This window comes from Triticum dicoccoides, chromosome 3B (assembly GCF_002162155.2).
Source record: "Triticum dicoccoides isolate Atlit2015 ecotype Zavitan chromosome 3B, WEW_v2.0, whole genome shotgun sequence".
Lineage (NCBI taxonomy): Eukaryota > Viridiplantae > Streptophyta > Magnoliopsida > Poales > Poaceae > Triticum > Triticum dicoccoides.
This window is the reverse complement of record NC_041385.1, coordinates 660118249-660133336: the sequence shown is the minus strand read 5'-3', so window position 1 is coordinate 660133336 and position 15088 is coordinate 660118249. Positions and strand designations below refer to the sequence as shown.

Genomic DNA, 15088 nt, shown 5'->3' with positions numbered 1-15088 from the left:
GCCAGCGCGGGGCGAAGGCCGCGGCGGCGGGGCTGGACGGCGGAGGGGCGCCGGCGCGGGACGCGGGCCGCGGCGGCGGGGCACCCGTGGGCGAGCGACGGCGCGCGGATCGGGCCACGCGGGCCTGACGCGGGCCGGCGGCGGCGGGCAGAGGAGGAGGCCACGTGGCGGGCGGCCACTGGTCTGGGGCGGCGGCGCGAAGTGTCCGGCGTAGAAGGACATGTCCGGCGACGCAGAGGGGGAGAGGCTAGGGTTTCATCTGCACGAAATTTCGCGGGGATGCACATATTTATAGGTAGAGGGAGCTAGGAGACTCCAAATGAGGAGCAGTTTTCGCCCAGACGATTGTGATCGAATGGCGGAGAGCATGTAGGGGAGTTCGATGGTATAGGTGGGCTGTGGGAAGAGGTGATGGGCTGCAAAGATAAGGGGGGGTCGTTTAACTTGGTTAACCGTTGGGGCATCAAACGACCTCCAAATGGAACGAAATTTTACGGGCGGTCTACTGGTGATATACGAAGGCCACTCGGCAAATCTCGTCCCATTCCGAGAATGTTTTTCTCCTGCCTCACGAAACAAGGTCTGAGAGGGGCGACGGGCGCGTGCGAATGTGGTTGGTTCAGAACGGATAACGGAGAGAACCGGGGGAACCCGAACGCGATGCAAGTTTTGAAAAATATGCAGATGAAATGCAGATGATGACATGGCAAAATGCAACACACAAGCACATGACATGGCAACAGCGACGAATAACTGGAAGACACCTGGCATATCGGTCTCGGGGTGTTACACTGAGGATGAACTAGTATAGTGGGGAACCACCTCAGGAGGTGTTTTCTTGAGCTCAAGTGAGCTGGTGAGGGTGGAATGTAACCGATCTCTCCTCCCTTCTCCATGGTGGTGGCTAGGTCCTATTTATAGTGGCCTTGGTCCTCTTCCCAAATGAAGGCGGGAAGGGATCCCACAACGGCCAAATTCGAAGGAAGACAACTAATACATCTTATCCTGATGAAAGTAGTCTTTGCTTGCAAAAGCCTCTAGTCATGACGCCGCAGTTGGCTCGGTGATGACCTCCGTCCCGTTGAGTAGGTTGTCTTTGTCTTGTTGCATGGGAATGGAAACCTTTGGCTGATTCCTCAGGACTCCGCGCATGCGCTTTCCTTCTTAGCACCAAAGAGGAAACGGGTATGCTACGCCCGCTGGCGCCCGCCTGGCCTTGGTAGTCATGGCCCACGTCACCCGAACCTCGTGAGGTGAGGCTTGCATGGAAATCTCCGCTCCTCGGGAGGCAGCCTGCGGAGGCTGCTCCCTTTGGAGCTCTTGGTGTCGTCCACCTCGCGAGGGTCTTGAGTTGTCGATGTTGAAGCTGGGGCCAACCAAATCGTTGATGGAGCCACGCCATGGGCCGCAGGCAGGCAAGTCTGGGTACACACATTCCCAGAACACCGACAACGGTAGCTCCTCGAATGAAAATCACGATTTCAATGATGTTACTCTAAATTCTATTAATGTCAATTGTGTTAATGATATGCAAAACCCCAAGCTTGGGGATGATGATTTTGTTATATCCACTACTCATTGTAATGATCATGATTGAAGTGATAATGCTTCTTATGATCTTGGAAAAATTATTTAAGCCTCATGATGAATATGAAATTGATAATAATGTTTGCAATAATGTTGGAAGTGGGTTTGGAAGAGCGTCAACTTTAGGTAAAAATAATCCCACATATTTGGACAGTGTTCAATCTTATGAAAATTTTGACAAAAGTGGGTTCAGAGAGGTCATGACTTTAGTTGATATTAATCCCACTATCTTTGAAGATTATAAGACTTTTTTGCATGTGGGTCATGAAGAGAAAATTTCATATGATAGCTATATTCTTGAGTTTGAATATGATCCTACATGTAATTATTATGAGAGAGGAAAATATGTTTGTAGAAATTTTCATGTTACTAAATTACCTCTCTTCATGTTGAGATTGCTATTGTTTCTTTGTTCTTCTATGCATATGCTAGATATTTCTTGTCTTGATAATTTGTTTGCTTATAGAATTCCTATGCATAGGAAGTATGTTAGACTTAAATGTATTTTTTGCATGCTACATGATGCTCTATTTGTGTTTCAACTTTTATCTTTCATGTGAGCATCAATAAAATCTTATGCCTAGCTAGGGGGATAAACCAAATGAATAAAATTTGTTTTTGCCTTTTTTCTGTTCTTGAGTGTTTGAACAATTATGATGCTGTTATGATTTTACTTTTTATGTTTTAATTAGTATTTGTGCCAAGTAAAGCCTTTGGGATCATGTTGGGTGATAGTTGATTTGATCTTGCTAAAAAACAGAAACTTTTACGTCCAGTAGCAGAATTGTTAAAATTCACAGAAGCGATGAAAACTTCTAAATTTTTTCACAAGATAGATATATGGATTGCCTATGTTGTCCTAATTTTTCAGAATCTTTGAGTTACAGAAGTATGAGAACAATTCACATCTTTACAGACTATTCTGTTTTTGACAGATTCTGTTTTCTTTGCATTGTGTGCTTATTTTGATGAATCTATGGTCTGTATTGGAGGGTATAAGCCATGGTAAAGTTAGAATACAGTAGGTATAATGCAATAACAAAATACGAATGAGTTTGCAACAGTACTTGAAGTAAAGATTGGTTTTCTTATACTATCGGATCTCACGAAGGTTTTGTTAAGTTTTGTGTGATTGAAGTTTTCAAGATTTGGGTGAGATCATGATGGATGAAGGAATAAGGAGTGTCAAGAGCCTACGCTTGGGGATGCCCCATGGCACCCCAAGGTTATATTCAAGGAGAACCAATCAACTAAGCTTGGGGATGCCCCGCAAGGCATCCCCTCTTTCTTCTAATGATCATCGGTAATTTTACTTGGAGCTATATTTTTATTTGTCATATATCATGAGTTTTGCTTGGAGTGTCTTGTATTATATGAGTCTTTGCTTTTTTTTTAATTTGTCACAAGTATCCTTGATGGACACACCTATTTGAGAGAGCCAAAACTATGCTATGATTTGTTAGAATTTCTCTTTATGCTTCACTTAATTTTTTTGAGCTATGGAATTGCTCTCGTGCTTCACTTATATCTTTTTGAGCAGGGCGTGCTTTATTATTATTTTTGAAGAAATACTCTCATGCTTCACTTATATTTATTTGAGAGTTAGTAATTTTTTGAAGAAATTCTATCATGCTTCACTTATATTATTTTGAGAGATGAAAATTTTTATGCTCATGTTCTTCACTAAAATTTATTTGAGCTTGTCAAAAGCAATGGCAATATATGAAACTAGTCCCAAAGTGATAGTTATTCAAAAGGGATATAATAAAAACTTTCATGAAGATCATTGGACGAAATAAACTTGATTCCTTGTAATAGTTTTGAGATATGATGATAGTAATATGTGAGTCATATTGGTGAGTAATTATGCTTTAGTAAGAATATTGGTGTTAAGGGTTGTTATTCCCTATGCAAACACGAAAGTCAATAGCTATGTAATGAAATTACATCCTACTTGTGGTGCATTATTCGGTGTTAGTTATGCTTAATGCCTGTTTATGAGAATTTTTGTTTCTTGGTTGGGTGCTTCTCAATCTATTTGCTAGCCGCCACTTGTACTAAGTAGAAATACTACTTGTGCATCGAAAATCCTTAAACCTAGTTTTGCCATATGAGTCCACCATACCTACCCATATGTGGTATTTCCGTGCCATTCTAAGTAAATTTGTATGTGCCGACTCTAATTTTCAAAATGATTTTCCTTTTTGTGTGCCCATACCGCTCATGAAGCGGCAGGGGGTGGCCAATATTTTCCATGCTAGATGTGTCATTCTCAAGATGAGTGTTTATTCACTTGTCATTGCATGAGAGTACGGTGGTAATAGGTATGCCCACTCCTGAAATGAAAAATAAATTTACTTTATTTTGTCAAATACTCCCTCCGTCCCAAAATAAGTGACTCAAAAGTGACTCAACTTTGTACTAAAGTTAGTACAAAGTTGAGTCACTTTTGAGTCACTTATTTTGGGACGGAGGGAGTAATAGATTCCTTGGGAAGTGTTGGTATGGACGGTACCCTTGGATACGGCTAGCCATGGAGAGTGAAAGAATGGTGTAAAAAGGAATAAACTTTATTTTATATTTGCGAACCACCTATGATATATCTAGCATGGAAAGTGTTGGGAATTACTCGGTCGTTTTCGTTGATGGGAAAAGCATGCCTCTCAAAATATTTTATCTCTCAGTTTAAGCTTTGAGCTCTGGCACCTCTACAAATCTCTGCTTCCCTCTACGAAGGACCTATCTATTTACTTTATGCATTTTTTATTTTATTTGAGTCTCCATCTTCTCTTATAAAGCACCAACTAAGGGGCACTATGATCATACTTGTGCATTGGATGTAGATAATATTCGAGTGTGTTTCATGAATGGATCAATGATTGAGCATGATGGGCTAGGGATAACTTTCTTTAGTGTTGATATTTTGAAAGACATGGTTGCTTATTGATACGCTTGAGTATTGTAGTCTTCATGTCAAATATAGACTATTGCTTTGAACCATCTAAAACTCCAAATGTCCATGCTACAAAAGAAATGAATATGTGTTGAACATCTTAGGCGACATTCCACATCAAAAATTATGTTTTTTATCGTTTACCTACTCGAGGACGAGCAGGAATTAAGCTTGGGGATGCTGATACGTCTCCAACATATCTATAATTTTTGATTGTTCCATGCTGTTATATTATAATTCTTGGATGTTTTACAATCATTTTATATAATCTTTATATCATTTTTTGGACTAACCTACTGACATAGTGCCAAGTGCGAGCTGCTTTTTTTTGCTTATTTTTTACTTCGTAGAATATCCCGATCAAACAAAGTCCAAACGCAGCAAAACTTTTTGGAGACTTTTTTGGACCAGAAAACAACTTGGGAGCAAGTAAGCACCTAGGGGGAGGCCCGTGGGGCCCATGATACACTAGGGCATGCCGGAGGCCCCTGGCGCACCCTGATGTATCGTGGGGCCCACGGAGGTCCTCTCCACCGCCTCTCAGCTCTATAAATACCCAGATATTCCAGAAACCATAGGGGAGCAGACGAAACACAATTCCAGTCACCGCAAGTTCCAGAACCACGAGATCCAATCTAACACGATCACAGAGGGGTTCATCTTCCTCATTGGTGCCTCTCCGATGATGCGTGAGTAGTTCACCATAGACCTACGGGTCCGTAGGCAGTAGCTAGATGGTTTCCTCTCTCTTTTTTATTCTCAATACAATGGTCTTGGGTATCTCTTTGATGTAATGACTTTTTGCGGTGTGTTTGTTGGGATCCGATGAAGTTCGAGCTTATGATCAGATCTCTATCCATGAATATTATTTTAGTCTTCCTTGATCTCTTATATGCATGATTATTTATAACCTCGTATTTCTTTTTCAAATCTTTGGTTTAGTCATGCCAACTCCATCAATTTTGCTTGCCATGGGAAAAGGTACTTTGTGATGTGTTCGATCTTACATTGTCCTCACCCAGTGACAGAAAGTGTAGCAAGGCACGTATGTATCGTAGCTATTAAGGATGACAAGATGGGGTCTATACCTACATGAATAGATCTTGTCTACATCATGTCATTGCCATTATTGCATTACTCCATTTCTCCATGAACTAAATACACTAGATGCATGCTGGATAGTGGTCGACGTGTGGAGTAATAGTAGTAGATGCAGAATCATTTCAGTCTACTCATCTTGGATGTGATGCCTATATAATGATCATTGCCTTGGATATCGTAATAATTATTTGTTCTTCTATCAATTGCCAAACAGTAATTAGTTTACCCACCGTATGCTATTTGCTCGAGAGAAGCCACTAGTGAAATCTACGGCCCCCGGGTCTATCTTTTATCATATTGCTTTCCCATCTATATTTTACCGTATTTGTTTTCAGATTTATTATTCCAAAAACCCAAAAATACCTTGATGCACTTTTTATTTGCATATTTTATATCGTGTTTTATTCCGATCTATTTATCCAAACTCATACCATTTAATCTATCTTCTACTGAGGAGGGATTGACAACCCCTCTTACGCGTTGGGTTGCGAGGTTTTGTTCTTTGTGTGCAGGTACCGTTTACATAGCGTTGCTTGGTTCTCTTATTGGTTCGAGAACCTTGGTTTCATAACTGAGGGAAATACTTGCCGTAGCTGTGCTGCATCATCCCTTCCACATTGGGGGAATACCAACACAGTCTAAGCCACATTAGTCACCCTTGTTGGCTCTGACATTCTTCTTTGACTACTCCATCTTCTTCACCAGCTGTAAAAAAATCAAGACCATAGGGTGTTATCATCTGCACACACACACACATTAACTATTTTAAGACTTGGCAATTATATTGTTGCAACAAATTGGCAAATGATGGTGAGTATAGGAGGATTTTTCTAAGAAAAAGAGGATTACCCCTGGCCCCCGATGGACACAACCATAATAATATGAAGGTTGATAATCTCCGTCATGGTTGGCCAACCAGGGAGGCAACTGAAAGCTAGTTAGACCCTGACGCAACGAGTCATGATAGAGGGGAAAGGGAATTGACTACCCAAGCATTATGATGGGTGACCATCGTGAAGTCTCATGGGATCCTACGTGACCACTTATTTGAATAGCTTAGATTTCACTGGACTTAAAAGCTGTTTCAATGGATCAAATTTCACCAACGCGGAAAAGACCGCTTACATGACTAAATCAACTCATGTGTCATCTCCACTTCTTCATAAGAGAGCAAATGAGAAGAGCCCCCCCCCCCAAACACACACATCAGAAATGGATCACACAAATTGCATCGCATCATATTAAAGCGCGAGTACACATCAACATATTGCTAATTTTCTTTTGTTCCATTTGTCGGAAGCTTCTGACAAACAGATATACCTATAAACAGTAAGAACAACACACAAGTCACTTTCTTGACCAGATAAACACTCACATTTGGGTACTTATGGGTTTTAACTACTACTAGTAAATTACTATACGACCCCGCTCCTAAAAGGGAAGGTAATTGCTATCAACACTACAATTCATTCTCATCCTCCTGCCAGGACGACTATGGAAGCTGAATGGCGGGTCACCATTCACCAGGTGTAGCTTCTGTTATGCCGCGATAGGGCGCCACCTTTCTTGGAGTTCGCGATCTCCTTGGACTATTCCGTCATCTTCTCCCCCAGCTATAAAAAAAAGATCGCGACGATAAGGTGGTTTCATCAGCACACACACATTAACTGTGTTAAGACTTAGCAATTAGATTGTTACAAGCAATTGGCAAGTGATCACGGGTGTAGGAGGATTTTCATGCGATGGTGGGAAAATGTATGTACCATTTATTTCTTGGTCAGCAGAATCGTCTTCTACAACAAAACAATGAAACTATTTTATAACAGTAAGAACTGAAAAGAATAAGAAAACTAAATTATCTGATGGTTTTCACCAGTCAGCAGCTCTGTACCTCCTCACCTTTCAGAAGAGCTTTCTCATACTTGAGGTGGTTCAGTTTAGCTTCAAGATCCACGGTATAAGCATGTAGGATTAAAAAATATAGTGCATACGTGTCACCAACCTTGTTACTACCGTTGCAGAAATAGCATTGTTTAAAAACCAAAAATTTTGGCAGCAAGCTAAGTACCTATTTGGCATGCGATTGTGCGGCTGACTCACAGTTCTTGATCATGCGGCGGTGGCGACGCTCGATGCTCCCCTTGCGGGACTGATCCTCTGGGGTGTCGTGTTTCCAGGCGTCACCGTTATCCATCATCACTCTGTCGCCCATGTAGTTCATCATCTCAGCTTGCGTCATGGCGCTCCTCTCGTCTGACGATACGGGGCTCATGATGCCCAACCCACCTTGACGAGGAGGAGGCGGCGGCACCACGCTCATCCCTGCGTACCCGTTGGGGACGAACCCCTGTCGTCGCCTATCACTGGGAACATGCCGTTGGCCGGTTCCATATGGTACATCATTAGGCCAAGCTGTTGCCCCTACTGCGCGGGGTTCATCTATCCATGTACCGTGCTGACCGACAGAGGTGCCTGGCCGGCGCCAGATCCCCGGACCACGCCGACCTGGACAAGGAACTGCTACAATGTCATCTCTCCAAGCGCCCCTGTCGGTCGTTAGCCGCAACCGAACCACCATTCCACATGAAATGTAAAATGCGTGGTTGCACTACCTACCGGCAAGGTGGTGTCCAATAGGGAGCTTCAATCTAACACTATGTGGGCCAAGTATCTTTGTATTACATTCCTTTTCTGGATTTCCCATCTTCGTAGTTCCACCGTCTCTCTTCAACAGTTGGCCCCCACTATTGTACTTCACATGCATTCTTGGTAGTGTGGCAAAAACACTTTTTCTGCTCCCACACAATAAATCCAACCATTTATTCCTCTTAGCTAATTTAAAACATCCATATGTTTTAGGGCCATTTGCATTTCTATACCTAACTTGAACCACCTACTCAGATTTGCCCCTAATTTCGAAGCATGCTCAAATTTCCTCTCCACCGTTAAGTGCACTTATAGAAATGCCCTTTGGTGCCGTTAACATCCAGTCAAAGGGCTTTAACCGCTATATGAACTTCTGCTAGACATTTTTGCCCCTATATGGACATGCCACTTACAGGTGGGACCTACCGAGAAAAAATAAATCTCTCTCGTCACCTATCTCTCACTTACACATGGAGTCAGGGGTAACTTGTCCAGAAACATTCAGATAGAGATCAAACCCCTTTGACTGGACTGAAACAGCACGGAAGGGCATTTATATAAGTGCACCTAACGGCAGAGGGGCAAATTTGAGCACACTTCAAAATTAGGGGAAAATATGAGTAGTGGATTCTAGTTAGGGATACAGATGTAAAAGACCCTATCTTTTAAACCATATATTCATTTGTGAAACTTTTTTTATATTTGAACTCCTTGCACCAATACCTTTAAAATGAGATCAATCTTGAATATATTTTTAACCATATTTGATTTTGAAGATATATTTCACATATCAAAATAATCTATTTCACAATGATACATTACAATTTCACTTTCTGTAGTGGCTATTGCACAATTCAGAACCTACATTTTACTTTTCACGGGCTTGCTTCACAAATAAAAAGGACCTATTTAAATTGCACATTTTTCAAATAACATATTTCACTCTTTTCAAAAAATTATTACACATGTTCAAACAATCAGTTTCACAAATGATACAATAGAATTTCACTTTCTATAGTTACTCTTTCATAATTCAGAACCTACATTTCATATTACACTGGCTTGATCCAGGAAAATCACATATATTTCAATTACATATTTATGAAAAAAATATTTCACTCATTTGAAATAATCAGGTTCACATTTATACATTGTAATGTCACATTTCGTTGTTAATATTTTCACAATTTAGAACCTACTTTTTACATTTCACTGTTATGTTTCACAAAATCACATATATTTTAGTTACTCATTTTTGAAAAAACATATTTCTCTCTTTTGAAATAATTAGTTTCACATTTATACATTATAATTTCACATTTTGTGGTTACTGATACGTCCATTTTGCATCATGTTTTCCTACAGTTATTTTTAATGTTTTTATGTTTAATAACACTTTATGGCGTAATTCTAATGCATTTTCTCTCATAATATGCAATGTTTAGACAAAGAGGGAGAATACCGGCAGCTGGAATTCAGGATCTGAAAAAGCTATGTCAGAGATACCTATTCTGCATATCTCCAAATGAGCTGAAACTTTACGGAGAATTATTTTGGAATATATAATAAATATTGGAGGACAGAACTATCAAAGGGTGGCTACCCTGTGCCCACAAGACACCAGGGCATGCCGCCCCTCCAAGCACGCCCTGGTGGGTTGTGGGCAGCCCAGCCCACCTCCAGTGCCAATCTTCTAGTATATAAGGTCTTTTGACCTAGAAAAAAAGTAAGGTGAGGACTTTCGGGACAGAACGCCTCCGTCTCGAGGTGGGACATGGGCAAGAGCATATTTTCCCTCCAGCCACTACAAGAAATATGTCAACTAGTGACCTTCTGTCAGCGATCCTGGAAGAATTGGTCATAGATATATGACCATTTAAGACCAATTGGTCAAAAGCTGTTCGGGGGGCTCCAAACCCTAAACTATAACGACCATTTTGGTCAGAAAGGTCGTAATTTCCTTACAGAAATGGTGATAAAGCAGATAGCACTGGTCCGCTACCTTATTTCTAGCTGATCATATCCAATATAGATGGTCATAACCTTGTAAATTATGGTGGGTTGCTATGACTAGGCGCCACCTCATCAGTTTTGCCTATGTGTCATGTCCATGTGTCAGTTTTTTCCCTAGGTTGTAAAGCAACCTATATTTTTGTCATTCCCAAAATTCCCAAAAAAATCACATAAATTCTTTGGGTCATATCTTCGTCAAATATGTAAAAAACCTTGCTTGCCTAGTTCAAAAATAATTCAACAATATTCATTTTCCTATTCTATTCAGAAAAACACTTTGTGAAGGAAGTGCTATTTATATATTCTTGATTGCCCTCAAAATTTTTGGGCACTATTTCCTATCCAAATCATTGCCTCATGACAAAATTCAGCTCCATTTGCCCAGTAAATCTTCCTCGACAAATTTGCAAAGTTTTTGTCCACCTAGAACCTTTGTGAAAGAAGTACTAGCTATGCATATCCTAATGAGTTGAATTTTTGCCACATATTCTATATGCCTATGTAACTTACCTACACCAAATTTGAGCTCAGTTCATTTAGCCAATTTCTCTCACTAATTTTTCGAAGTTTTTGTCCAGAGAAGAGCATTGTGAAGGAAGTGCTATTTATATCTTCTTGGTTGCCCTCACAATTTTTGGGCACTCTTTACTATCCAAATCATTGCCTCATGACAAAATTCAGCTCTATTTGCCCAGTAAATCTTCCTCGGGAAATTTCCAAAGTTTTGTTCCACCTAGAACCTTTGACAAAGAAGTACTAGCTATGCATATCCTAATGAGTTGAATTTTTTCCACATAATCTATATGCCTATGTAACTTACCTACACCAAATTTTAACTCATTTCATTTAGCCAATTTCTCTCACTAATTTTCCGAAGTTTCTGTCTAGAGAAGAGCATTGTGAAGGAAGTACCATTTTGGCATGTCCAAATAGTATCCATTTTCTACAGTGCTTTCCTATGCCCAAATAACCATCTCCAGCAAATGCCATCTCAATCCATTCATTATTTTGAGCCCAGCTTCAACATTCGTATTTATGTCCAGTGTGGTACTTTAAAAAGAAAGTACCACCTAGGCTCCTTCTTTGGAGTTGAAAATTTGTGAAGACAGTCTTCTTAGTAACTAATCATCCTCAGCCAAAACTCACGCCCACTAGCCATGTGCATTTCCCGTACCGCTAATCAAACACTTGGCTGCTAATTCATGTTTGAGCATCGGTCAGTCTCCTCGTGAGAATCTTATGTTGTAATTTTCTTCCTAGCACCTACCTGGAGCAGCCCAACACACTAGACATGCCTAGGCCGCCCAGAACGAATGGCAATGCCACGGCCACACGGTGACTACGCGGCGGGCATGCGAGTTTACGCGCTCTAGAGTTGGGGCCCTCGTCCACCGTCCAAACCTTGACATATCGCCACCAAACCATGTATTTCTGATTAAATAGGTACTTGTGTAACTATAAATTATTTTTGGAAAAAATAAATAGCAAACTATGAGGCAGCTGCAATTCAAATTTGACCCGCTTCCACCTGAATTGGCGGAAATTTGTATTTTTCACGAGAGGTGGATCAAAACTTTTGACACCAAACCATTTTGTCAATTGTGCATTAAATATTTCCTAGTACTTTAGAAAATTGATTTGGTACAATTTTGCAAAAAATATTTGGTAGGTCCTTCACAAAAAAAGCTCATTTTGGGCACTAGAAAAATGGAAATGATTTTTCGTGCAAAGAAAATGATAACTTCCTTAGGCAACATTATTTGCCATTCCAATATGCATCCTTGTGCACAATATGAGATCATTTGAACAAACTATGTCATGAATGTGGCCATAAGATTGATCATCTGGCTTGAAAGGCCTTGATCTCCACACATGATAACTCGTTTCTGAGAACACTTTTTAAAAATAATTTCCGTATTACAAGTTCATTTTTTTCTGGTAACTTGGCCACATATAATGACACAATCTGAAGGTTTTGTAATTTTTTTATTTTTTTTAAATTTTTTATGCCCGTTTCAAAATGCGGTCAAAACGGCGGGTATGACCGTTCCTAGCTAGTGGTTGAATATTGGAAAACTTTTGGTGTTTCTCTGATTAAATAGATACTTTTGTACCTAGAAATTATTTTTGGAAAAAATAAATAGCAAACTATGAGGCAGCCACAGTTCAAATTTGACCTGCTTCCACCTGAATCGGTGAAAATTTGTCTTTTTCACGAGAGGTGGATAAAAGCTTTTGAAACCCAATCATTTGATCAATTGTGCATTAAATATGGCCTAGTATTTTAGAAATTTGATTTGGTCCAATTTTGCAATAAATATATTGTAGGTCCTGCACAAAAAACCTAATTTTGGGCACTAGAAAAATGGAAAATGATTTTTTTCGTCCGAAGAAAATGAAAACTTCCTTAGGCAACATTGCTTGCCATTCCAATATGCACCCTTGTGCACAATATGAGATCATTTGAACAAACTATGTCATGAATGTGGCCATAAGATTGATCATCTAGCTTGAAAGGCAGTGATCTCCACACATGATAGCTCATTTCTCAGTACACTTTTTTAAAACAATTCACATATTACAAGTTCAATATTTTTTTGGTAACTTGGCCACATATAATGACACAATGTGAAGGTTTTCCAATTTTTTGTTTTTTTTAATTTTTTACGCCCGTTCCAAAATGTTGTCAAAACGGCGGGCATGACCGTTCCTAGCTAGTGGTTGAATCTTGGAAAACTTTTGGTGTTTCTCTGATTAAATAGATATTGTTTTACCTAGAAATGATTTTTGGGAAAAATGAATAGCAAACTATGAGGCAGCTGCAGTTCAAATTTGACCCGCTTCCAACTGAATCGGTGGAAATTTGTCTTTTTCACGAGAGGTGGATAAAAGCTTTTGAAACCCAACCATTTGGTCAATCGTGCATTAAATATGGCCTGGTATTTTAGAAAATTGATTTGGTACAATTTTGCAATAAATATTTTGTAGGTCCTTCACAAAAAACCTAATTTTGGGCACTCAAAAAATGGAAAATGATTTTTTTGTCTAAAGAAAATGAAAACTTCCTTAGACAACATTGTTTGACATTCCAATATGCACCCTTGTGCATAATATGAGATCATTTGAACAAACTATGTCATGAATGTGGCCATAAGATTGATCATGTGGCTTAAAAGGCATTGATCTGCACACATGATATCTCGTTTATGAGAACACTTTTTTAAAATAATTCTCGTATTACAAGTTCATTATTGTTTCTAGTAACTTGGCCACATATAATTACACAATGCAAAGGTTTTCCAACTTTTTGAATTATTTTGAATTTTTTTGCCCATTTCAAAATGCGGTCAAAATGGCGGGCATGACTGTTCCTAGCTAGTGGTTGAATCTTGGAAAAGTTTTGGTGTTTCCCTGATTAAATAGATACTTTTGTACCTAGAAATGATTTTTGGTAAAAATAAATAGCAAACTATGAGGCAGTCACAGTTCAAATTTGACCCGCTTCCACTTGAATCGGCGGAAATTTGTCCTTTTCATGAGAGGTGGATAAAAGCTTTTGAAACCCAACCATTTGGTCAATTGTGCATAAAATATGGCCTAGTATTTTAGAAATTTGATTTGGTCCAATTTTGCAATAAATATATTGTAGGTCCTTCACAAAAAACCTAATTTTGGGCACTCAGAAAATGGAAAATGATTTTTTCGTCCGAAGAAAATGAAAACTTCCTTAGGAAACATTGTTTGCCATTTTCAATATGCACCCTTGTGCACAATATGAGATCATTTGAACAAACTATGTCATGAATGTGGCCATAAGATTGATCATTTGGCTTGAAAGGCATTGATCTCCATGCATGATAGCTCATTTCTAAGAACACTTTTTTAAAATAATTGCCGTATTACAAGTTCATTATTTTTTCTGGTAACTTGGCCACATATAATGACACAATGCGAAGGTTTTCCATTTTTTTAATTTTTTTAATTTTTTATGCCCGTTCCAAAATGCGGTCAAAACGGTGGGCATGACCGTTCCTAGCTAGTGGTTGAATCTTGGTAAACCTTTGGTGTTTCTCTGATTAAATAGATACTTTTATACCTAGAAATGATTTTTGGGAAAAATAAATAACAAACTATGAGGCAGCCGCGGTTCAAATTTGACCCACTTCCAACTGAATCGGCAGAAATTTGTCTTTTTCACGAGAGGTGAATCAAAACTTTTAACACCCAATTATTTTGTCAATTGTACATTAAATATGTCCTAATATTTTACAAAATTGATTTCATCCAGTTTTGCAATAAATATATTGTAGGTCCTTCACAAAAAACTCATTTTAAACACTTGAAAAATGGAAAACGAAGTTTTAGCCAACTACGACCAATTTTTTGGTTAACTACGACCAATTTAAATGATCATGACATCGTACGTGTGTATTGCATTTTGATTGATCCGTGGGCGTTTCACGTGGATCGTGGATGGATCACCGTCGGATGCTCCCGGATCCAACGACTGTCCTCACCCAAAGCCCACCTAAGCCGAAACCCTAGCTCTGATGAGTCCTCGTGCACATTTTCCATCCACCCCCGCCTCCTTTCTTTCTCGCCTCGCTCTCTTCTCCTTCCTATCGCCCCTCTACCGCCCGCGCACCTCCCCGAACAAGATCGACACGCCGCCGTCGCCGCCCCTTCCTCCCCCAGCCCCAACCACCCCCCTTCCGCCACCCCCACCCGCTCCTTCCTTCCTCCCTCGGGCGCTCGAAGATCCCGTGCTCGCTGCGTCTCCTCTGCTCC

General features: G+C 39.9%; 1 pseudogene; it reads right to left on the bottom strand.

Moving 5' to 3' along the window:
* The window catches only part of LOC119281752, a 30900-nt pseudogene that overhangs the window by 7636 nt on the left and 8176 nt on the right, over positions 1–15088 (bottom strand).